General features: G+C 37.7%; 1 long non-coding RNA gene across 1 annotated transcript in view; it reads left to right on the plus strand.

The window, feature by feature from the left end:
- The first annotated feature begins 1,315 nt into the window (after nucleotides 1–1,315).
- Nucleotides 1,316–22,633, plus strand: part of LOC112821851 (uncharacterized) — a 50,604-nt gene continuing 29,286 nt past the window's right edge. The window contains exons 1-3 of the long non-coding RNA XR_003207563.2: nucleotides 1,316–1,516; nucleotides 7,429–7,478; nucleotides 11,807–11,960. This is a non-coding gene — a long non-coding RNA (uncharacterized lncRNA). The remainder of the gene's footprint in view (nucleotides 1,517–7,428; nucleotides 7,479–11,806; nucleotides 11,961–22,633) is intronic.

Genomic DNA, 22,633 nt, shown 5'->3' on the forward strand with positions numbered 1-22,633 from the left:
AGTAGGTTAAGCCTCTTACTCTTGATTTCACCTCAGGTCATGATCTCAGGGTCATGAGATGGAGCCTCTCATGGGGCTCCACGCTCAGTGGGGAGTCAGCTTGATATTCTCTCTCTCCCTCTCCTTCTGCCTCTCCCCTTCCCCCAAAATAAATAAATAAATCTTAAAAAAAAAAAGTTGCTTTCTTTCTCAAATAACTACTCCATCCTCTACAGCACCGTGGCTGAGAACATGGCCCCAGAGCCCCACAGCCTGAATTTGAATGCTGGCCCTGCCAAGAGCTAACCAGGTGACCTTCAGCAAATTACTTGGCCTTTGCAACCTCAGTTTCCTTACCAGTAAACCAGGAATAATGATACAAGTCATCTCCTAAAATTGTTATGATGATTAAATTAGTTAATATTCTAACCACTGTTGCTACTTGGGTAATAATGGCAGTGGTATGTTCCTTGTCCTTCAAGCCAGTGACTTAGGGTCTTCTATCTCCCTCTCTTATCAAATCGTGATCAAGAAGTACTAGTTCTTTTCTTCCTTTCTTTTCTTTTTTTTTTTCCTTTTGGTAATCTATCAGTTTGTCTTTTTCACATCTTTGCCCATTGACCTTAAAGTTGGGCTATTACAACTGATGTCTCTGTTCCATCTTTTATACTTTTACAAACCTGGTAAAGCATTCCTGAGATTTCCAAGCTTAAATCTGTTCACCGGTTTCCAATTGATTACTGCAGTGGTTGTCAAATTATTCAAAAAAAGCTTCATTTAAATCTTTATACAAAGGAACTCTTTCATGGGCGTTCAATACATATAAAAAGATAAGCATTGAAATCCCCTAGTTGCAATGGGAAATGGAGGTAGTAATCTTCCCATTCACTGTATTTTACCTCCTCTTGGTCTCCTACTGGCCATTAGGCTTTGTAACCTATTCACATCCCCACATCACTACTCCCTTTGTCAAATAATCTTATCTGTAGCGTCCTATAACTCATTGTTCTTTGTAGAATTTATACTACTTAAATTTTATGACATTTAATCACTGGTATTCTGTATTGCTGTTGTCTTTACTGGACTCTGGAGGCCATCTTCATGGGGCTAAGTGTTCTAGCACTGCACTAGTGATGAGGAAAGGAAAATGTTATTTGAGTTAGTCCCTTGTGGCCCTGTGCTGATTCGATACTCAGGGCGCCTGTGGGAGTCAGGTCTCCCAGGTGCCTCTCATCAGGAGACTTGCCCAGGACGGCAAGGTTAAGGAGTTTCCAGGACTTCCGAGTTCCCGCGAGATTCTGGCCCCGAGATATTGCGAGATCTGGCCTCAGGGGACTCGGTTACTGTGCTTTGGAGCTGGAGGCGCACTGGCTGCCCTTTATTGCCTGCGCACATCGCTACCTATGGCCCCAAGTAGCCCTCAAGGGTGAAATCCTGGGACTAATCAAAGGAAACTTGCCTGCGGATTTGGAGAGGCCGGCTTGTGCGTGCGTCGTTTCTCACCAGTGTCCTGCCCAGAGGGTTCCGGGACTTCTAGGTTTGTGTGCCTACGGGCCGGCGCTCCCCCTTCCCCAATCAGTCCCTTTTCCTGTATTTAAGGGTACCTGCTCTGCACTTAACAGTGCCGAGAAGAGCAGGAGGTTTGAGTGAGACCATGAGAGCCCATGCAGCCCTGTGCCTATCGAAGGTAAGGGAACCTGTGGGATTCAGGTCCCCTAGGGTAGCTCTTATCAGAGAACTTCCTGACCATACTGGGATTGCAAGGCTCCTGCAAGACCTGGCTTTAGGGGAATTGGTAACTTGAGCTTTGGTGGGGCGGGGGGAGGGGCGGCGGATGTGGACCTCGGCATTCCTGTGAAGCCCCCAGAAATGTCTGGGGCCCTGTTCATCCCCAGAATTCCTGGACCTGAGGGCTAATGGCACAGTACCCTGATGTAGAGCCACAGAGGCTCACACATGCACTTTTCACTCTTGGTACCTGCCCCCAGCATTTGGCCCACACGCATTGTGGAATAGGGTCTGCCTTTGCTCACCAAGCCATCTCCCTGAGGCAGCGTTTCTCACATTGATCCATTGGTGAAGGGATTTGAATGATGGTTATCCTTGGACCATTTGTGGACCTCTTGTTTTTATTGGACTAAGGTCCTGTCTCTCACTCATATTTCCCAGTCCAAGATCCTGGGAGATCTGGCTCTGTGATCTCATGAAATCAGGGGTCAGAGGAATGAACTACACTGTTCTGGAGCAGGATGGACCCTTTTATCCTGTGTGTGTATTAGTTGTAGTTATATATACCCACAGGTGGTTGACAACCACAGGTAGTTGTGTGGTCCACCTGTGGCCCAAACTCTCAGGACACCCCTATGTTCCCAGCTGGGAGAGGAGCAGGGGGAGCCAGGCCATTGACCCAGAGCACCCAGTCATGCCCTCTTTCCTCCCTGTACATTTCCTACCCTTAGGCTTGTTGGATTCCAGGCCTCTGTGTACAGGGGAAGCTCCAGCCCAGGAGGCTATCTTCCTGGAGCTAGAGTTTTCTTGAACTGCACACATGGCACAATGAGGGAAAGTGTACTTTAGTAAGTTCCCTTGTGGATCTGTGCTGGGAAGAGACTCATGGCCTCTGTGGGAGACAGATCCTCCAGGTGTCTCCCATCAGCAGACTTCCTGGCTAAGGAGTTCTCTGAGATTTGTCTTCAGTGGAACAGGAAGTGTGTTTGGGAGCAAGGTGGCCCTTGGCAAAAAAATTAAAAACAAAAACTGGACTCTGAGTTTAAGAACACATATGGAGTTTACCTTTTGTATATTCCTTGAAACTTCTAGCATACAATTCTGTATACAACAGATGCCTAATAATATGTGAACAATAGATCATTTATGGTTCATGTCTGTCTGTTTTCTGTTCTCATTTAGGCCAAGAGTCACCCTGTGTCTTTTTCATAATGCATACCTTTCCCTTGTGTTTCTTAGCCTTGAAATGCCTTCCCAGAGTACTAACCCCTCTGGTCTGCCTTTCATTCTTGGAGGCAGAGTTCCTAGGAATATCTTCAGTCTGACATTAAGCAGCTTAATGCCTGGTATATTAGTTTCCTATGGTTGCTGTGACAGTTTACTACAAGCTCCGGGACTTTAAACAACCCAATCTCATCTTACAATTCTGTAGCTTAGAAGCCCAACGCAAGTCTCATTGGGCTAAAATCAAGGTAGTGGCTCTATTCCCTCATGGAGGGCTAAAGGAGAGTCTGTTTTTGTACCTTTTGTCGCTTCTAGAGGCCATCCACAGACTCATTGACTCATAGCTGCCTTTCTTCACCTGGAAAGCCAGCATTAGTGGGTGAGTCTCTCTCAGACCTCATCATGCTGATCTCTTGTGCTTCCCTTTTTTATTATGAAGGACCCTTACATTGGGTTCACTTAGATAATCCAGGATAGTCTCCCCATTCCATACTCTTTAAGCATACCTGCACAACCCCTTTTATAATGTAGGTAACATATTCACAGGTTCCAGGGATTAGGATGTGGACATCTTTGGGGGCCATTGGGACTATTTACTAGAATGACATTTGACAATAATTCTTTGCACTTTCATAATGTGTACCTTTTTTAAATTCCTTTTTGTTATTTAATCTACACAATATGTGGCAAGGCTATTCCTCACATAATTTTCCTTACATTGGTCTTACAAACCTTAATTTATATATCTAGGATCATATAGGTTGTCTTAAATATATATGAGTCTCCACTATATCATAACTTGAAGGTATAGATTCTATTTTATTCATTTCCAGACAACCTATAGCTCATAGTTTGTTTGTTTTCATTAGTTAAATTAGTGACTGAAGAAACTGAGGCTCAAAGGGGTTATGTGACTTATCCAAACCAGTGTTTGGATACTAGCTGCAGCTAGTAATCAGATCTTTTGAATTATGTATGAACCAAAATTCCTGTATTGGTTGTATTGGTTGACCACATATCTTACCTCCTTTAGTGTTGTTATAGGGACCTGAAAAGGCATATTTATTAACACATTGGGAAGTGTATAGTGATAGAAGTTGCACACCATTATTATGGTAATTTTAATGTAAATTTCCCAGGGTTGGAAAATTTCCCAGAAAGAAATGAGGGTGTTTGACAAAGAAAGGTATAGCAAAATCCTCAACACAGAACTACTTATAGATTGTTTCAGAATAGATTCTCTTTCTGTCAGCATCAAATGTACCATAGTAGTATTCATTTATGCATAAAAATATCTGATGTAAGTAAATAAGTAATTAAGGATTCTGGTTTTATGTTCTAATTTGGTGATGTTGAAGAAATAAATAATTTAATGTTGGGGAAACTTGGAGTCTTAAGGAAGAACATAGATTTAGAAAAATTGAGGATGGGATGGTTTTAATACACTTACTAGAGCTGACAATCAAGCAGGAAACCTTCATATTAAGGGCATTATTTCCATATAATCTTTGTGTGTACACATCCACGAATTCTGAGCTCAAGAAGGCATAATTTGAGGTGTGAAACTTGTGGAGAAGGTCTGGATTAGAATTCCAAGACCTTTGGTGTTAGTGACTTTATTGTCACTTGGAGCCAGCTGGTTACCATACACTTTATTTTGTATCTCATTTTTAATCACACAGAGCAGTCACCCTCTGAAGAGGTGTATGCTTTTTCTGCAGACAAATAAGACGAGGCTTCATTCGAGGGAGATTTCTCACTGAACCTTGTGTTTTTCATCAGGATGCTATGAAGACCTATTAGGGCCTTAGGATACAACAATTGGGCATAATGACTTCAGGCTCTGCCTCTTACAGCAAGGAAATGCCTCTGTGTTCACCTGTTGGGAAGGATAAAGAAAAGTTGTTGAAAAGGAAAAAAATCTTCTAAGGTTTGCATAATATGCCACTAAAACAAAGTGATGGAATATCTTCAACCTTCTATACACACACTCTTTGCCTGACTTTAATTGACTTTACTGCTTTCAACTTAACTTGCTACCTAATTCTGCCAGTGCAAAAGAGTTCATTTTCTGTGAGGTTTTCTGAGTCCCTAAAACTCTTCAGGAATTTTGTATCTAATAAGTAAGAGTATCTATTAAAGGTATTTAGTGAAAACCTATAGTTAGAGTTTGATATATAAAGCACAACTTTTTCCCTCCTCAGGAAATGATCCAAGATTGACACAAAGTAGATCTCCAGGGTTAATCTTTAGGGAAGTTCTGAGATTAAGAGAGGACTTCATCAGTGATAGTATGCCATTAGGATATGACTTTAATAGAATAACCATAATTGAAAATCCATTGTCTTAATATGTTTAGAACAAACCAAGGCATTGAAAGCTTCTTTCTGTTTTTCTCTTATGCCTAGAGATGGCATATAAATTTGCACAGGACTCTACAGATCATTCTTAAGAGAAGCAACATGGAGGGACACATATCAAGCAGAATTTAAGATCAGGAATGCAACTTTTATGAACTTAGTAATGTCATCATTTGTTTGAAACCAAGTTGTTCATTTTCTGTCAAATAGATTTTATTCTGACCTTAATGAGAAAATAGCATATTCCTCTGTGTGTGTGTGTTTTCTTCTCTGAAGCTGTAATATAAAAAAAGCATAAATCAAAGCTGTTTTGACAGAAGAACAACACAATTTTGTAACGGGATAGAAATTAAAAAAAAAAAAGACTGAATAGCTGATAAAAGATGAGTTGAACTAGGAGGATTGATGTTAGAGCTGAAGGCACCATTAGAGATTAGATGCTCATTGGCTTTTCAGCAAGCCTGGTGACTCATTCTACATAAATGAAGTTTATGATATGTAATGAAAAGCTTTCTATCTTCACTGCAAGCAAATTAGCAGGTATTTTGTGGCAGGAATGTTAATGTTATCTTGCATTTGTTTCTGAGCAGGAACACATTAACGGAGCAGGTTTGAAAAGAATTTCACTTTTATAACATCAGGTGCCGGAGGTATTAGAACAAGGTCACCTCTGTAAAGTAATGAGGGAAAATTAGGTTATAAACATGCAGTGCCTAAAAATACACTCAGTCTTCTCTGCAGAATGAATGCCATATAGGATCACCCCAAATTGCTAATTTTCTTTTACTTCAAAGTATACTCAGACCCCAAACCGAATCCAAAGAGTTAACTAATAAGACAAGGTGGAGGGCAGTTACTGAGGCTTATAGTGGGCAACTGATCCAAAGCAATAGTGTTCAAATATCTGTATATATATGCAACTCCATAATTTATAAATCAGGACATTTGGAAGATTTTATATAATAAACCATGAAGGTCCACATTATCTGTTTGGGAGAAATAGAAGAAAAAGGCAAATGAAAGAGAAAGGTAAAACATTGCCTATTTTGGAAGACATTAAAACTTAAGAGGAAGTTGAGTGGTTGCTGCGAATACTATCAAGATTAAGAGAGATGAAGAAGAAGATAGCAGGAAGGGAAAAATGAAGGGGGGGAAATCGGAGGGGGAGATGAACCAGGAGAGACTATGGACTCTGAGAAACAAACTGAGGGTTCTAGAGGGGAGGGGGTTGGGAGAGGGATTAGCCTGATGATGGGTATTAAAGAGGGCACGTATTGAATGGAGCACTGGGTGTTATACACAAACAGTCATGGAACACTACATCAAAAACTATGGTGATTAACATAACAATAAAAAAAGATTAAGAGAGATGAACTGGAGGATAAAAATGACAATAACGTTTCCAAAAAGTAGGGTAATGGGAGTGTGAATGATTCTGTTCCTTTTATGAGTGCATATAAAGAGACATGATGAGTAAAGTGTATGCAGATGGCCCACCAGATCTGGATAATCAGGTTTTCGACAGGATATCATCTTCTAGGATGGACCATTATGGCACCAATGACCTGAGTTTCAAGATTTGGGTGATCATACTTGCAGCTTTTCCTGGATTGGAAATCAACTTGCTGATGTAGTTCCTCATCTTGCTCTAAATATACACTCACTTGTCTAAGCTCCTATCTCCTGGGCCATGTTTTCTGCCGTATTATTCATTTCTGCAACTAAATTAAAGCTGGTTGCAATCCACTTTATTCTACCCAAATACAGTGAAACTATAGGGTGTTTAAAATAAAGGAAACCAACACTGACCTCTAACTACAAAAATCCTTCAGAGTAATATAACAATTTAATTACTTAACCAATTAATTATAAGCAGAAAGGTGAAAGAAAGAGTGTTTGGAATAGCAGTTAATAAAATTTTTGTGCAATTAAAATTTTATTTTGGTAAGAATTCAGTTGTAAATGAAAATGCACTGCTGGTATGATAGTTACTTCTTAAAAAGTCATGAACCAGGGTCAGTGACTATTTGATATTGGTTGTATCCAATCTGGATTTAGTGTGTCTGGAATCTAGTAGATAAAATTTGTTGGCCTAATAAAGGATTAAAACAAATCATCTAAACTTTTTATTTTACAGGAAAAAATCTGAGATTTGGAAAGATGAAATGACTTACCCAAACTCACAAGGTAATTACTAGCAAACCCACTTGAACCTAGGGTCTTTAGATTCTTGTTTGTTAAAAATCAAACCAAGCAGCCAAACAAGAAAACAATTTTATTGACTTGTGCAACATACTTCCCAAGCCTGGCTGATTGTTGGTGTCACTAATGTCCAGGCACTACTCCAGGACAATATCTCTGGTGCACCTTACACCATGCATATTTTTATAACTCTACTCCAAGTGATGTGATGCAAAGCCAGGACTGAGAAACACTGGGCCATTTGGAGATTCCATTAGAAAATGTTACAGTTCCTTTAGCCCAGGTCTACAATGCTATTTTACCCAAGGTAATTCTGAGAGGAAAAACATAAGGTCTGTTTAATGATTAGCATAGAAAGTGCCCTATATATGTCTTTAATGTTTCTGACATGTATTCAGTTAACAGCAGGGCATGTACCAAGGAAAGAGCCAGTGTTAAGGTAACATAGACCTCATTTTTGAAGCAATCTTTAAAATGAGAGGTCTGGCAAGATGAAACTCAGAAAATAAATCAATGCTTGTCTAAAAGTTATAGAGTAACTTGGGAACTATTTGAGCTCTAGTGATTACAAGATCAGAAGATTAAAAAATAACCCTGAGGGTGTGCTTTAGGAGCCATTCCCTCTGAAGTTATATGGGAGATTTATGAGTTGAAATCATTTTTGATTGAGAATAACTCCAACCCATGAAGAACATGAGAGTAAAGCTGAAATGGTGGAAGGGACATTGTCAGAATATGTTCTTTATTCACATTTTAAAGGCTAACCATTTACAACCGAAAGGATAAGAACCACCTAATAATAAAACTAATGGGAAGCCTACCAATCAAACAACTGCTAACTATAATTAAGACAGTTGTAAGGGAAAGGACCAGACTATAAAGAAGATCAAGGTAGCCCTCCAACTCAAAGGCTTAGCTATGACTCAAATATGACAAACGTTTGAAAAGTTAAATAGTGAAAGAAGAAATAATTGACAATCTGATAGTATAATAGAGTGTCAGTTATAAAGCACTTATATAGTCAAATGAACATTTAAAAATAAGTACTTTTGGGAGTTCAGAGGCAAAGAGAACAAAGGCAAATGACCATCTTCCAGATAAAATCTAAATACCTTAACGTGGAGACTAGGTCCTTATTTACCTTTCCCTTGCCTGCTCTTTTAGTCTTTGTGTTCAGTGCTTCCCACTTCATGTAGCTTTTAATGCTGGGGGGTGGGGAAGAGAAAGGACAGTAAGTGTTGAAACTGGCTTTTCTGACCTAGCCTTCCCTAGCTTTGTACAAGAGAAAAGATGTACATGGTTGCCTTTCTATTCATTATGTTTACCCGTATAATTTCCTTGCTCCTCTTGTTTGATTAAAAACTTCCTCTATCTATAAGAGGTGATAGATGCTAACTAAACTTGTGGTAATCATTTTACAATATATGTAATTCAAACTATTATGCCACACATCTTAAACCAGACAGTGACATATGCCAGTTATATCAGTAAAACTGGAAAACACAAACAAAGCCTTCCTCTTAAAGGGGGATAAATTATTATAATCAATTAGAAGACTGATCATATTTTGAAGGTAGTTAGTTATTCAAAAATTTCAGAATTTTGTTCTTTAAAGAAGAATCCTGGGCGCCTGGGTGGCTCAGATGGTTAAGCGTCTGCCTTCGGCTCAGGTCATGATCCCAGGGCCCTGGGATCCAGTCCCCCATCGGGCTCCCTGCTAGGCGGGGAGCCTGCTTCTCCCTCTGCCTCTGCCCCTCTCTCTTTCTCTCTCTCTCTCTCTCTGACTCTCATGAATAAATAAATAAAAAAAAAACATTTAAAGAGGAATCCTGCAAAACATAATGGTGAATAGAAAGGTATATAATGTGATAGTATATTTTAGATACTGTAATACATGGCTTTTTATTTGCTTATTCATTAATTTAGTCAATCAGTCCACAAAAGTAGGTGGGCCACAATAAATAGGTACTACTATGAGCCAGGCATGATGATGGCTTTAGGGTCAGATGAAACTCTTAAGACTTGATCTCTCACTGAATGAGGCAATAATATTGTGATTGAGAATAAGGTAGGCCCAGAACTAAAAGTAAAATGCAAGATATATTATTAGAGTCATAAGAGAGGTAAAAATATCTGGCATCTCTCAAACCTGGTCCTCTTTCAGTGTTCCTTATTAGAGAGTATGGGACCATCCATTCAGTTTGTTAAGTCAGATATATAGGAAGCAACGTTGATGTCCCACTGCACAGCAGCCTCACCTCTTAGCCATTGGCAAGTTAATGACAGTTTATATTCAGATTTTCTTTCTATTCTTATTTTTTATTATTATGTTAATCACCATACATTACATCATTAGTTTTTGGTGTAGTGTTCCCTGTTTCATTGCTTACGTATAACACCCAGTGCTCCACGCAGAACGTGCCCTCTTTAATACCCATCACCAGGCTAACCCACCTCCACCCCCTCCCCTCTAGAACCCTCAGTTTGTTTCTCAGAGTCCATAGTCTCTCATGGTTCATCTCCCCCTCCGATTCCTCCCCACTTCATTCTTCCCTTCCTATCTTCTTCTTTTTCTTCTTTTTTAATATATAATGTATTATTTGTTTCAGAGGTACAGGTCTGTGATTCAACAGTCTTACAGATTTTCTTTCTATTCTTATGACTTTGCTCCATCTCATGTGTTTCTGTTCAAATTAAACTTAGGTTCATCTCTCACCTACACTATTGTAGTTTCTACCTAACTAGTTTCCCTACATATGCTTCAATAAGAGTGATCTTTTCAGAATGCAGATTGATCATACCACCACACCAATTAAACTTCATGAGGGCAGAGAATTTGTCTCTGCAGTTCATTATATCTGTAGCAGCTAATAGCTCAATAAATTTCAATAAATTGTAAAGTTGGGGAAAATAGTTTGATGGAAGAGTTCTCAATATCTAGAAACTTTAACTCAACTGAGAGAGATTAATCTGCTCATCCTAGAGGGTGTTGATCACACAAAGAGGCTTCCAGAACTTAGAGAGCTGGCAAAATACCATTAACAGCTCATAATGTTCTAAGTATACCTACATATTTTATCGATATGTGAATTTGTAGATCAGTCTGTGAGGACAATATTTTCTACCTAAATGTTTATGCAAATTTTTATACAAAGTCCACCTAAAGTGAAATAAATGAAATTATGTCACAAAGAATGTCATTGGTACTGCATTAAACCCCTAGTGAAGCAAAAAAGAAATTTTTTTATATTTATAGCATAGCGGCTCTTTACAATTTGGCCTTTATTTTTGTTCCCTCTTTACCTTCCAAATGGCACCCTGACTTCCCTCAGTAAACCACCCTTCCTCTACTTTCAGCCCTTGCTTATTTGATGGTATTTGACTCCTTTCCAACTTCTGAAATTAGGCACTGCATTCTCTTGGCTAGAGTAATTGTTTCGGGGGCTGGGGTGAGGTGGGGATCTCCTGACACAGTCAGAGCTAATGACTTGTAATCAGAGATCTCCTGGGACTATAGAACTTGCATTTACAGGATATGAAGCTGAAGCCATTGCATCCATTTTGGCACCATAAGGGGAATTCCTATCAAAGAATGGAGCCAACACCAAGAACACAGGGCTAAGTGTTTAAGAGAGATCAGATCCTGGTAACATTAATGTGAGCCCCAGGATCAAGGCTGACCTGTTCTGTAGGTGAGCTAATCAAGTCCTTTTTGAATAACTTGTTTGGGTTGGTTGTCTGTCACTGATAAACAAGAGAGCCCAAACTGGTAATATCAGCAGCTTCTATATTCCCTGGTGGCTGCAGTGTAACAGTTCATCTGAGGCAATTGGCTTCAGCCTTGAAATGCGATAGATTGTCTTCTGGCCTGGGATGTGTTTTCTTAGTCAGATAGGCTAAAGAACTGTAGGCTGTACGCACAGAAATTAAACTAGCCTCTGCAGTGCAGACTATGCCGTGGCACTTACCTAGTTTCGCCGATAATAGGCTGCACCTGTTACTAGAAACCCTTTCACGGCCAAAAAGACTTCCAAAGTGAAGCCCAAGACAAAAAAAGTGACTGCAAAATCCAAACTGACAAAGCATGGTGCTGCTTAACAGAAACCTTTTATTTCATAGCCTTTATTGAGTAAACACTCAAAGTAGGGCCTCCTCCATGCACATTCAACGACCATGTGGGAAACAGAGATAGGTTTTAGAGCAAAAGGAATTTAACATTTTATGATGCATTTTAGGTAGAACTACAACTCCCCTTTTTATTCTCTAATTATTCTTTTATTATTTTGTCTATTGCTTATTCATTGCTTCTGTAGAGAAAGAGGGGCCACCTGAGGGCAGTCCATACTGCGACATGAGGACCAGAGGAAAGTAAGAACTTGGCAGCCACTCAGCTAATCCTAGCCAGCTGTGTCTGCCACTCAAAATGGTAAAAAGATGAAGACAGAAGTTATGTCACCATATCTGCCTGTAAGTGGTTGTTTATGTGTGAAATGGTGTCTAGAGAGTGCCCCTGGATCAAAGGAATTTAGGACATGTGTGGATGAGGAAGAAACTTCAGGCTGGTAAAAGGGTAGAAGCCAGAAGCTTGGCTGTTTAACTTGTGCATCATGGTGCAGTGCTTTCTTAGAGAAGGTCCTGACAGTACATCCTCCAGACTGCTATCTGCATGAACTTAGGAGACCATGTGTCTGATCATGTGTTGGGAATAAATGAGGTGGCAGGCATTATTGCTGTCCTCATGGGTCTTATTCTCAAACTGTAAATGCTAACCCAAAATAACTTGAGCCATGGTCCAGTGAGAGATATAAGAAACATGTGATATAAAACCAGGAAGGTAGATGTTTCCATTGAGAGATTTTTTCATTAAAGAAGTTACATCTAAACTGTGACTTAAAAAAATTAAAAAAATAAACTGTGACTTAAAGGAAGGGTAAGGATTAAATATGTTGAGAAGAGAGAAAAGGATTTCTGGTTGAATCCTTGCATAAACAAAGCTCAGGGGAAAACAAGTGAAGTGTTTGTCAATGGGGAAGGTAAAGAAAATAATTTGTGAGATAATATGTCCTTAGCAAATCTATTAAGGATCTTTTGGAGAGAATTACATAGTGTTTTCTGTTATAATTTAACCTCATAGCAATAATTTCTTATAAATAAATTACCTGAGGGAAAATATATGTTTTAATTCACACTTGGATATTTTTAGAAATTAAAAAAAATATATGGAGTTAGCTTATCATTTTTGATGATCTGTAAAACTTACTAGACCCAGAGGAATTCCAATTATTCTATTAAATTACTCTATAATTGAACTAACATCTCCACTCTCAATAAAACAGGTTCTAATGTCCAAAGCAGTGTGTGAGCTATTGCTGAGTGTCTTAATGGCTCCTATATTTGCCTACATACTCTCATACTAGTCTCCAACTAATTACTTTGTAAAGCACTTTGGGATAATTTGGTTGTGAACAGTATTGTATAAAGCAAACACATTTCTTTTCTCAAACATTGGCTCATGTTGGGAACTGAAGAACTACAAGTGCGCTTTTTTTTTTTTTTTTTGCCTTAGCAGTAGACATTTTATGTTATGCATTCATGCATTTTCATGTCCTCTTTTAGAATGATGTGTTTTCAGGACAGGGCACAAAAGCCTTATATAATTACTGGATCTATTCCTGCTGACATTGCCATGACACAAAATATTTATTTTCTAAAGTGTTTTATTAATGAATCTGAAGTATTTTATAAATATTTCTCATGAAATACTTGTCCTTTTAATGTTTACTACATTTACATGCAACAGACTTTCAAGTACAGGAAAAATCTTCCCTCATAAAATAAATACCAACAAAATAAATTTTCTGAAAATTGTTTAAAAAATTATAACTAGTGAACTGTGTCTCATCCTGTGCTTTCTTTAAGAATTAGTGACATTATACTAGATCTATACACATCTCTTTACAAATACTCTTTTTTTCCAAGTGCTGGAAATGGAATTTAGAACGTGTGCCTGGAATTGGCTGTTGTGCATAGACATAAGGAAATAACTTTGTGTCCCTGCAACTGTATGGCACCAATGGAAGCCACTCTGGCTCTGGATTAATTGTGATCTGTTCCAGTCGTTTCTGTGTGGCTATTACTTCCTAGAAACACTCTTTCATTACTACTGTTCAGTACTGTGACTTTGACTTCAACTTCCTGTGGAAAAATTATGATTTATAATTTGCAAGAAATATGGGCCGTGTTTCCTGTCCATATCTGAAAGTAGTCACAGAGTTTGGGGAAGTATTTCACTCTCTTAAGTAATTTTTAGATAATCTTAAATCCATCAGGATTTACTGATAAAGGCTTGGTAATATTATCTAACTACAAACAAACCAGGCTTTGAGTACTAAAGAAACGAGCAGAACGTAAATTGTGCCCTTTAGATGAAATGGTCATTACTTACATTCAGTGATCGAAATGCATATGTATATACATGTCTTCCTCCTCTGATTGGCAGATTTGAGAATCTCCATGCCCTGGAAGTCCATTTGGAGACGGAATTAACATTTTGTCCCTTTGATAAACTACTAACTGCCTTAAATGAAGTTTGATGATCCTTTGTGAGTTATTAGTGGATTGTTCCATGGTGCAATGGTTAGATTAGTGAAATCTCACAGTGGTATAGTAAATGCATCCAAAGGAATCTAGAAATTGAGGCATCTCTATGAAAGGAAGTGATATCTTTATTCTTCCCAATGTGTCTCATTATGTTCTTTTCCTTTTTATATGTACCTACCACTGTTAAGAAGATGTGACTGTATTACCTGAATTTCAAGTGGACTACTCCATGTGAATTGTTTCAGGATATACTTATGTTATTCTGGAGAATAATTATACAAAATTCTCAACTGTCTTGTGTACTTCATGTTAAAACCCCTTAAGATTAAAATTTTAAAATGCAATTTCATTTTATGAAGTTTCACATTTGTGATGGTAACAGAATTCTCAGTGATGTTTCTCCAGCAGCAATCTTTATTTGGGTACATTACAAATATATGATAACTGGCATTGAGGGCCATTTGTTGACATCAGATTGCACACAAACCAAGTGCTGATGCCAGCTACTTGAGCAGTGTACATGGTTTGGGAATAAGGTGTCAACATGAGCCAGTGAAGTTACATGTAACCATGAAATGTGTTCAGGGAGATTCACTTATAATGACCGTGGTTATCTTTGAACATCTTGATTTGGAAACATGAAATTTCAAGGGATGTGTTTATTGCTATGTATTGCTAAAAGTTTGGCTATTGATAAATAACAAAACATGCTATAAGTTAGGACAATCAAAGTCAATGAATTAAAAGAGAAAGTCCAAGGATTCTCTCCATTCATTATCCAATAGCCTAGAGACTGAACTGCAGTGCTGAGAGGCGAGTTGGGATTTTAACTCAGTATGACAATATGGCAGATGTCCAGACCAAGATCACAAAACAGCTGTTTTCCTCCATAACAGGGTGAATTATAGTACATAGTGGAGCCAAGAAACCTCTTAGCATTTGTGCAAAAGGTTCTTTTGCCAGCCAGGGAGCAAGCATCAGCAAGCACTGGCTTTGGAAGAGTTGGCATCTATTTAACTGTTTGCCCATGACAGAAGTCTTCACTATGAGAAGTTTTGCTAAATGTTTCCTTAAGGATTTAAGATGATGATGAGGAGGAGAGCATCATAAGTGAAAATGTGGGTGGCATTTTCATAAAAAGCCTTTTTTGAGGGAGTTCTTATGTGATCTAAATGTGGTTTTCAAAGATAAAATCATTAGTGCCTGAAATATATTACATTAATGTAATCAAATCTGAAAACTAGGAAACCATTAGGAGACATCATCATCAAAGTCAGAAAACTGGAGCCCACATGAAGTTTCACTTCATCTCTGAGAAGGAGACTTAATGACCTCCCATAAAATAGTAATAAGATGTGGAGGTCATGCTGAGCATACTCCAGAAACTTAAAAAAAAAAAAATAGCCAAATCAAATAAGTGGTTTGGTTACTCATTGGAGGAAGTTTCAAAGAATGGGAAAAATGGAGGCATTTAACTATGGTGAAAATATTATTCTTCCTGGAGATAAATCTGAAAGAAAGCTAAGAATATGACCTCAAATGGACAGTAGTCAAAGGTGGGTATTATACCTTTCCTTTTAGCAAATTCTGGACTGAGGGCTCCTGGAGCAGAAGTGGTAGATTGTATTTTATATCCCCAGTCACAGTGACCAGTGTTACTTGAATTGACTTTCCTAAGGACATATATTTCATTCTCATAACTACTTTCAATTTGTAGAATCGACACAGAATCTCAAGGCAAATACTCTACTAAAGATAGAATCTACATGAACAGCATTTTTCTTAATAATCTTTTCTTCTAATTTGTAGTTCTCTAGGTCATCTATGAAACTTTTCAAAAGTGTATATGGCTAGTTCTCAGCCTCTGGACATTCTAATTCAGAAATTTGGAGATGGGATGAAATTCCTTTATTTTAAAAAGTTTCATGGGATTTTGAGGTATTAAATGATCCCTGAATTGCAGAGATTCCTTCTAGAACTCAAGCTCTTTATGAGTAAGGATGGGTTTTGTGTGCCAGTGCTTTGACTTCTTTTTTTTTTTTTTTTAAAGATTTTATTTATTTGAGAGAGAGAATGAGAGACAGAGAGCATGAGAGGGAAGAGGGTCAGAGGGTCAGAGGGAGAAGCAGACTCCCTGCTGAGCAGGGAGCCCGATGTGGGACTCAATCCCGGGACTCCAGGATCATGACCTGAGCTGAAGGCAGTTGCTTAACCAACTGAACCACCCAGGCGCCCCTGGTGCTTTGACTTCTGTAAGAACATGTTGCAACTCTATTGAAGCCAAGCCACACCTAGCAAAAAACAACTGCAGACAGCCTGTGCTCATTTTGTCCCACATCTACCTTTTACCCAAATGCACTTCAAAAGCAGTCTTGACTGCTTCGTTGCACTCTTGCTCTGTTCATCTGACAAGCCTTTTGAGTATATCCTCTCAGTCCAGTGAACTAATAATTTGCATGTCCTGGCTGGTCACTGTATATTCTTCTTGTAGTTATAGTGCATTTTATCTTTCCTGGTTAGATAATCCTGGGAATGGTGTCTAAGTAACAGACTCCTTTGTTTAGTTTTCTTGGGTGCTTACAGAATTAAGAGCAAGGTGTGTTTTCATTCCTAACAGTCTGTTATGATCCTTTGTATTTCTGTGGTATCAATTGTAACTTGTCTTATATTTCTGATTTTCTTTATTTGAGTCCTCTCTCTTTTCTTGGTGAATCTAACTAAAGGCTTGCCAAATTTGTTTATCTTTTCAGAGAATCAGCTCTTAGTTTTATTGATCATCTTTACTACCTTTTCAGTTTCCATTTCATTTATTTTTGCTCTAATATTTATTATTTCCTTCCTTCTAGTAGCTGTGGACTTTGTTCTTTTTCTAGTTCCTTGAGGTATAAAGTTAGATTATTTATTTGAGACTGTTTCTTTGGGTAAACATTTATTGCTATGAACTTCCCTCTTAGAACTGCTTTTGCTACATCACACAAATTTTAGTATATTTTCATTTGCATTTGTCGAGGTTTTTTTTTATTCTTTCATTTCTTTGTTTAGTAGCATGTTGTTTAATATCCACATATTTGTGAACTTTCCAGTTTTTTTCCATGTAATTAATTTCTAGTTTCATACCATTGTGGGTGGAAACGATGCTTGATATAATTTCAGTCCTCTTAAATTTATTAAGACTTGTTTTATGGCTTAACATATGATCTATCCTGGGGCACCTGGGTGGCTCAGTCATTAAGTGTCTGCCTTCGGCTCAGGGCATGATCCCAGGGTCCTGGGATCGAGCCCTGCATCAGGCTCCCTGCTTGGTGGGGAGCCTGCTTCCCCCTCTCCCACTCTCCCTGCTTGTGTTCCCTCTCTCGCTGTCTCTCGCTCTGTCAAATAAATAAATAAAATCTTAAAAAAAATATGATCTATCCTGGAAAATGTTCCTTGTGCACTTGAAAAGTATGTGTGTTTTGTTGCCTTTGGATGGAATGTTCTGTGTATATGTGAAGTCTGTTTGGTCTAATGTGTCATTCAAGTCCAGTGTTTCCTTATTGGTTTTCTAACTAGATGATCTATCCTGTGATGTAAGTAGGTATAACCTACTATTATTATATTGCTGTCTATTTCTCCCTTTAGGGGGAATTTGCCTTACATATTTAGGTGCTCCTATGTCAGATGCATAAATATTTATAAATGCACATCCTCTTTTTGGATTGATCTCTTTATCATTTATATGACATCCATCTTTATTATTACAGCCTTTGTTTTAAAGTCAGTTTTGTTTGATATTCTTCAGCTATACTACTTCAGCTTTCTTTTGGTTTCCATTTGCATATAATATCTTTTTCCATCTCTTCACTTTTAGCCTGTGTCTTTACATCTAAAGTGAGTCTCTTATAGGCAGCAGCATATAGCTGGTCTTCTTTTGTTTTTTCTTTTTATCCATTCAGCCACTCTATGTCTTTTGATTGGAGTTTATTTACATTTAAAGTAATTATGGTTAGGTATGTGCTTATTGACATTTTGTTAATTATTTTCTGACTGTTTTTGTAATTCCTCTCTGTTCCTTTCTTATCTTGCTTTCTTCCTTTGTGGTTTGATGACTTTTTAAGTCATCAAATCAATCAAACTTCTCCTTCTCTCTATGTATTTACCGTAGGTTTTTGCTTGTGCTTATGATGAGTATTATGTATAATCTGTAACATTCCATTTTTAATTGATAACAACTTAAGTTTGATCCCATTCTAAAAGTCAGCTTTTTTACTCTCCCTATCAATGTTTTGTTTTTGATGTCACATTTTACATTTTTTATCTTGTGTGTTCCTTAACTATTTATTGTCATCATGATTATTTTTACTAGTTTTGTCTTTTAACCTCCATACTACCTGCACTATATATTTAGCTTTCAGTGAGATTTGTTCTTTCATATGTTTTCTTGTTACTCTTTAACACCCTTACTTTTCAGCTTAAAGAAGTCCCTTTAACATTTCTTATAAGACCAGTTTAGTCATGATGACATTCTTTAGCTTTTGCTGGTCCAGAAAACTCTATCTCTCCTTCAGTTCTGAATGATAATTTTGCTAGATAAAGTATTCTTGGTTGGAAGAGTTTTTTTTTTTTGTTTTTTCCTTTAAGCACTCTGAATATATTATACCACTCTCTTCTGGCCTGCAAAATTTCTGCTGAAAAAGTCTGCATAGTCTTAGGGGGATTCTTTTGTAGGTAACAAGTTGTTTTCCTCTTTCTGCTTTTAATATTCTCTCCTTAATTTTAACTTTTGACATTTTATTTATATTGTATCTCAGTGTGACCCTCTTTGGGTCCATCTTATTGGGAACTCTTGGAGCTTCCTGGATCTAGATGTCTGTTTCCTTTCCCAGGTTAGGGAAATTTTCAGCCATTATTTCTTTAAATAAGCTTTCTGCCCCTATCTTTCATTCTTCTCCTTCTGGGATCCCTATAATATGATGTTAGCCCATTTGATGTTGTCCTATAAATCCCTAAAGCTATCTTCACTTTTTTTATTCTCTTTTCTTTTTGCTACTCTAATTGGGTGAGTTCCACTACCTTGTCTTCAAGTTGAACAGTCATTTCTTCTGCTTCACCTAATCTGATGTTACCCCTGTAGTGTATTTTTCAGTTTGGTTATTACATTCTTCAGCTTTGTGACTTCTATTTGGTACTTTCTTGTATTTTCCATCTGTATGTTGAACTTCTCACTGTTAACCCATTCTTCTCCCTAGTTTAGTAAGCATCATTGTGATGATTACTTTAAACTCTTTTCAGGTAAATTACTTCTCTCCATTTTATTAATTTTTTCTGAGGTTTTATCTTGTTCTTTCATTTGAAACATTCCTCTGTTTCTTCATAATGCTTGACTCCTATGTTGGTTTCTATACAGTGGATGATGCAACTGCTCTCCCAGTCTTGAAGAAGTGGCCTCATGTGGGAGATTAAACTTGCTGTTCAATCCTGCCTCAGCTCTTTGTCATCTCTCAAATTTTTGTGTTTTTCCAAACAGCCTAATATATTTTTAATAGCTCACAGTAGTTGAGGATGTGCCAAGGCCTGTCAGTGTCCCTAAGGGGAGGATCTCAGCATCTAGATTGAGTCTATTTGGAAGCCAGACCTTCAGGCATCAGCTTTTAAAAGTATGTCAGTATATCCCACAGTATGCTGTGGGACCACAAGCATAAGCCCTGCTGGCCACCAGAATCAGGCAATCTGGCAGTGTCCCCTGGACAGCAGTTGTATAAATCAGGGTTCCAGGTAAGTATATAAGCTCTCTTCTGGGAGATACTGGTGAACTGGAGCATGGCAGAGGGACAGCACTAAGATGATATCCATGGCCTGTATTCTTTTAAGCTGCTCTACAGGCCATTAGATGTATACCAAACCTGAAGCCTATCCCTCAAGCTGAAGCTCCAGGACTATTACCAAAAGACAAGGAATAACAAGTGTAAAAGAGAACCCTTGTACACTGTTGGTGGGAATATAAATTGGTGCAGCCACTCTACAAAATAGTATGGAGGTTCCTCAGAAATTAAAAATAGAGATATCATATGATCCAGCAAGTCCATTTCTGGGTATTCATTCAAAGAAAATGAAAACACTAACTTGAAAAGATAGATGCACCCCTATGTTCATTGCAACATTGTTTTTAATAACCAAGATAAGCAAACAGTGTAAGTGTCCATTGATGGATGAATGTGTAAAGGAATTGTGTGTGTGTGTGTGTGTGTGTGTGTGTGTGTGTGTGATGGGATATTATTCAGTCATAAAAAAGAATGAAATCTTGCCATTTGTGACAATATGGATGGCCCTTAAGGATATTATGCTAAATGAAATCAGCAAAAGACAAATACGGTATGATCTCTTACATGTGGAATATTAAAAAGAAAAAAAAATAAACAAGGCCATAGATACAGAGAACAGATTGGTGGTTGCCAGAGATGGGGGGAGAAATGAGTAGAGGGAGCGAAAACAAAAAGTAAAACAAAACAAAAAACCCAGAAACTGTCTACAAACACAAGTGAATTTCAGATGTGTACTTTGAAAAAGAGCTTGGGCCAATTTAGAGATGGTTAGGAAGATCTGTTCTAGTGTAATAGCTTAAAGTCATTTAAGGAACAACTCACTCTAAGAAATATATTTACTTCCAGACCACACACATACACATATGAATTCAGAAACAGAATTTTGCTGAACAATATTTATCCTTACTATGTGTCTTTAACTTATTTGCTGTTCTTTTCTATTTCATTAATTTTTGTTTCTTCTTGACATACTAATGGGTTGAGACTTTCAGCCCAATAAACACTTTTATAAGATAATAAAAAAAATTAAGGCTTTTCATTATTTGTTATAACACCTAGAACAAATTTAAGTGTAGTGACTTAAATAGCATTCCCCCAAATTTCATGTCCATCTGAAATCTCAGAATGTGACCTTATTTGGAAATAGGGTCTTTGAAGATAACATTAGTAAAGGATCTAAATATGAAATCATCATGGATTTAGGGCAGGCTCTAATCTGATGACTGGTGTCCTCAAAAGAAGGGGCAAGGACACAGACATGCAGGGGAAGACAAGGTGAAGCTAGCAGTAGAGATTGAGGTGATGTGTCAACAAGCTAAGTGATGCTAGGACCCACCAAAAGGTGGGTCAAGGAGTGGTTCTTCTCTGGAGCATGGGAGCATGGCCCTGCTGACCCCTTGATTTCAGACTTAGAACCTCCACAAGAGAATTGAGAGAGGATATATTCTGTTACCTTCTTCAGGGATGCTGTATATATACTTGACCATTTGTATTTCCTGTGGATTTGAAAATCAGTTTTCTTATTTTGTAAAAAATAACTCATGAAAATTTTATTCAACATTCATTTAATCTATTCTGCATATATTTTAATTTTAACATTACATATTCTAATTCATGAACATAGCACATCTTTCCATTTATTCAGGTATTTGTTTAATTTCTCTCAGTAATGTTTTTTATTTTCTATTGAGGTCTGTTACATCATGTATTAAATTTCTGATAATATTTTTCATGATATTTAAAATTTCATTTTCTATTTATTGCTGGCATATAGTAATTAAAATGTTGCATATTGAACTTGTATTTTGCAGTCTTACAGTATTTTTTAAAATTTATACATAAATTTCTTGGGCACTTTTATTTCTTCATAATTCTTATAATTTTTTTATTTGCTTTCTTGAGCTGTCTTTTACTTCCCATTACAACTTTGAATAGAAGTCTTTTTCTCATTCCAGTCTCAAAGGTAAAAGTGCTAAAATTTCTCCATTAAGTATGATATTTGATTATTGCTCAAATAACCTTGACTAAGTCTGTAATTTTTATTTTGTAATAAAGGATGTCTATAAAATAATACTGGAAACTGCAGATGTTATTATCTTCTAAGAGAAAGGATTATTTCTTTCATGTTTTGGGCAAGCAGAATAATGTTCTGGTCACCTAAGTCCCTTCAAGAATTAGGCTGAGAGATAGCTGGGAAAACAGTTTGAATGAGACTGATTATGTATCTGAGTTGCCCGTGTATTCTTGTGTATTTTGATTTAGGAACTTGACAGATCTTTCTCTGCTCAGCTCGATATATTAAGTACTGACCTTCAGAGCTTTTTAATTAGCTTTTTAGCTTCCCATTCCATAGGGCTTCATAATTTGGACAGTGTTTTGAAGTGAAAACTGACTGTGTGTTTGAGGTTCCTTAAGTTGTCAATTGTATCACTACAGTTTCTGAATGCTAAAATAATTGCTTTCTCTGCCCCCATCAGCCACCTGGCAGGACCAACTCTGGATTCTTTTTTTTTTTTTTAAGATTTTATTTATTTATTTATTTGACAGAGAGAGAGACACAGCGTGAGAGGGAACACAAGCAGACGAAGTGGGAGAGGGAGAAGCAGGCTTCCAGCTGAGCAGGGAGCCCGATACGGGGCTCGAACCCAGGACCCTGGGATCATGACCTGAGCCGAAGGCAGTCGCTTAACCAACTGAGCCACCCAGGCACCCCCCAACTCTGGATTCTTACCCTCAAACTGC

Source organism: Callorhinus ursinus, unplaced genomic scaffold (assembly GCF_003265705.2).
Source record: "Callorhinus ursinus isolate GAN/ISIS: 27379988/994484 unplaced genomic scaffold, GSC_fseal_2.0 scaffold8, whole genome shotgun sequence".
In the NCBI taxonomy this organism is placed as follows: Eukaryota; Metazoa; Chordata; class Mammalia; order Carnivora; family Otariidae; genus Callorhinus; species Callorhinus ursinus.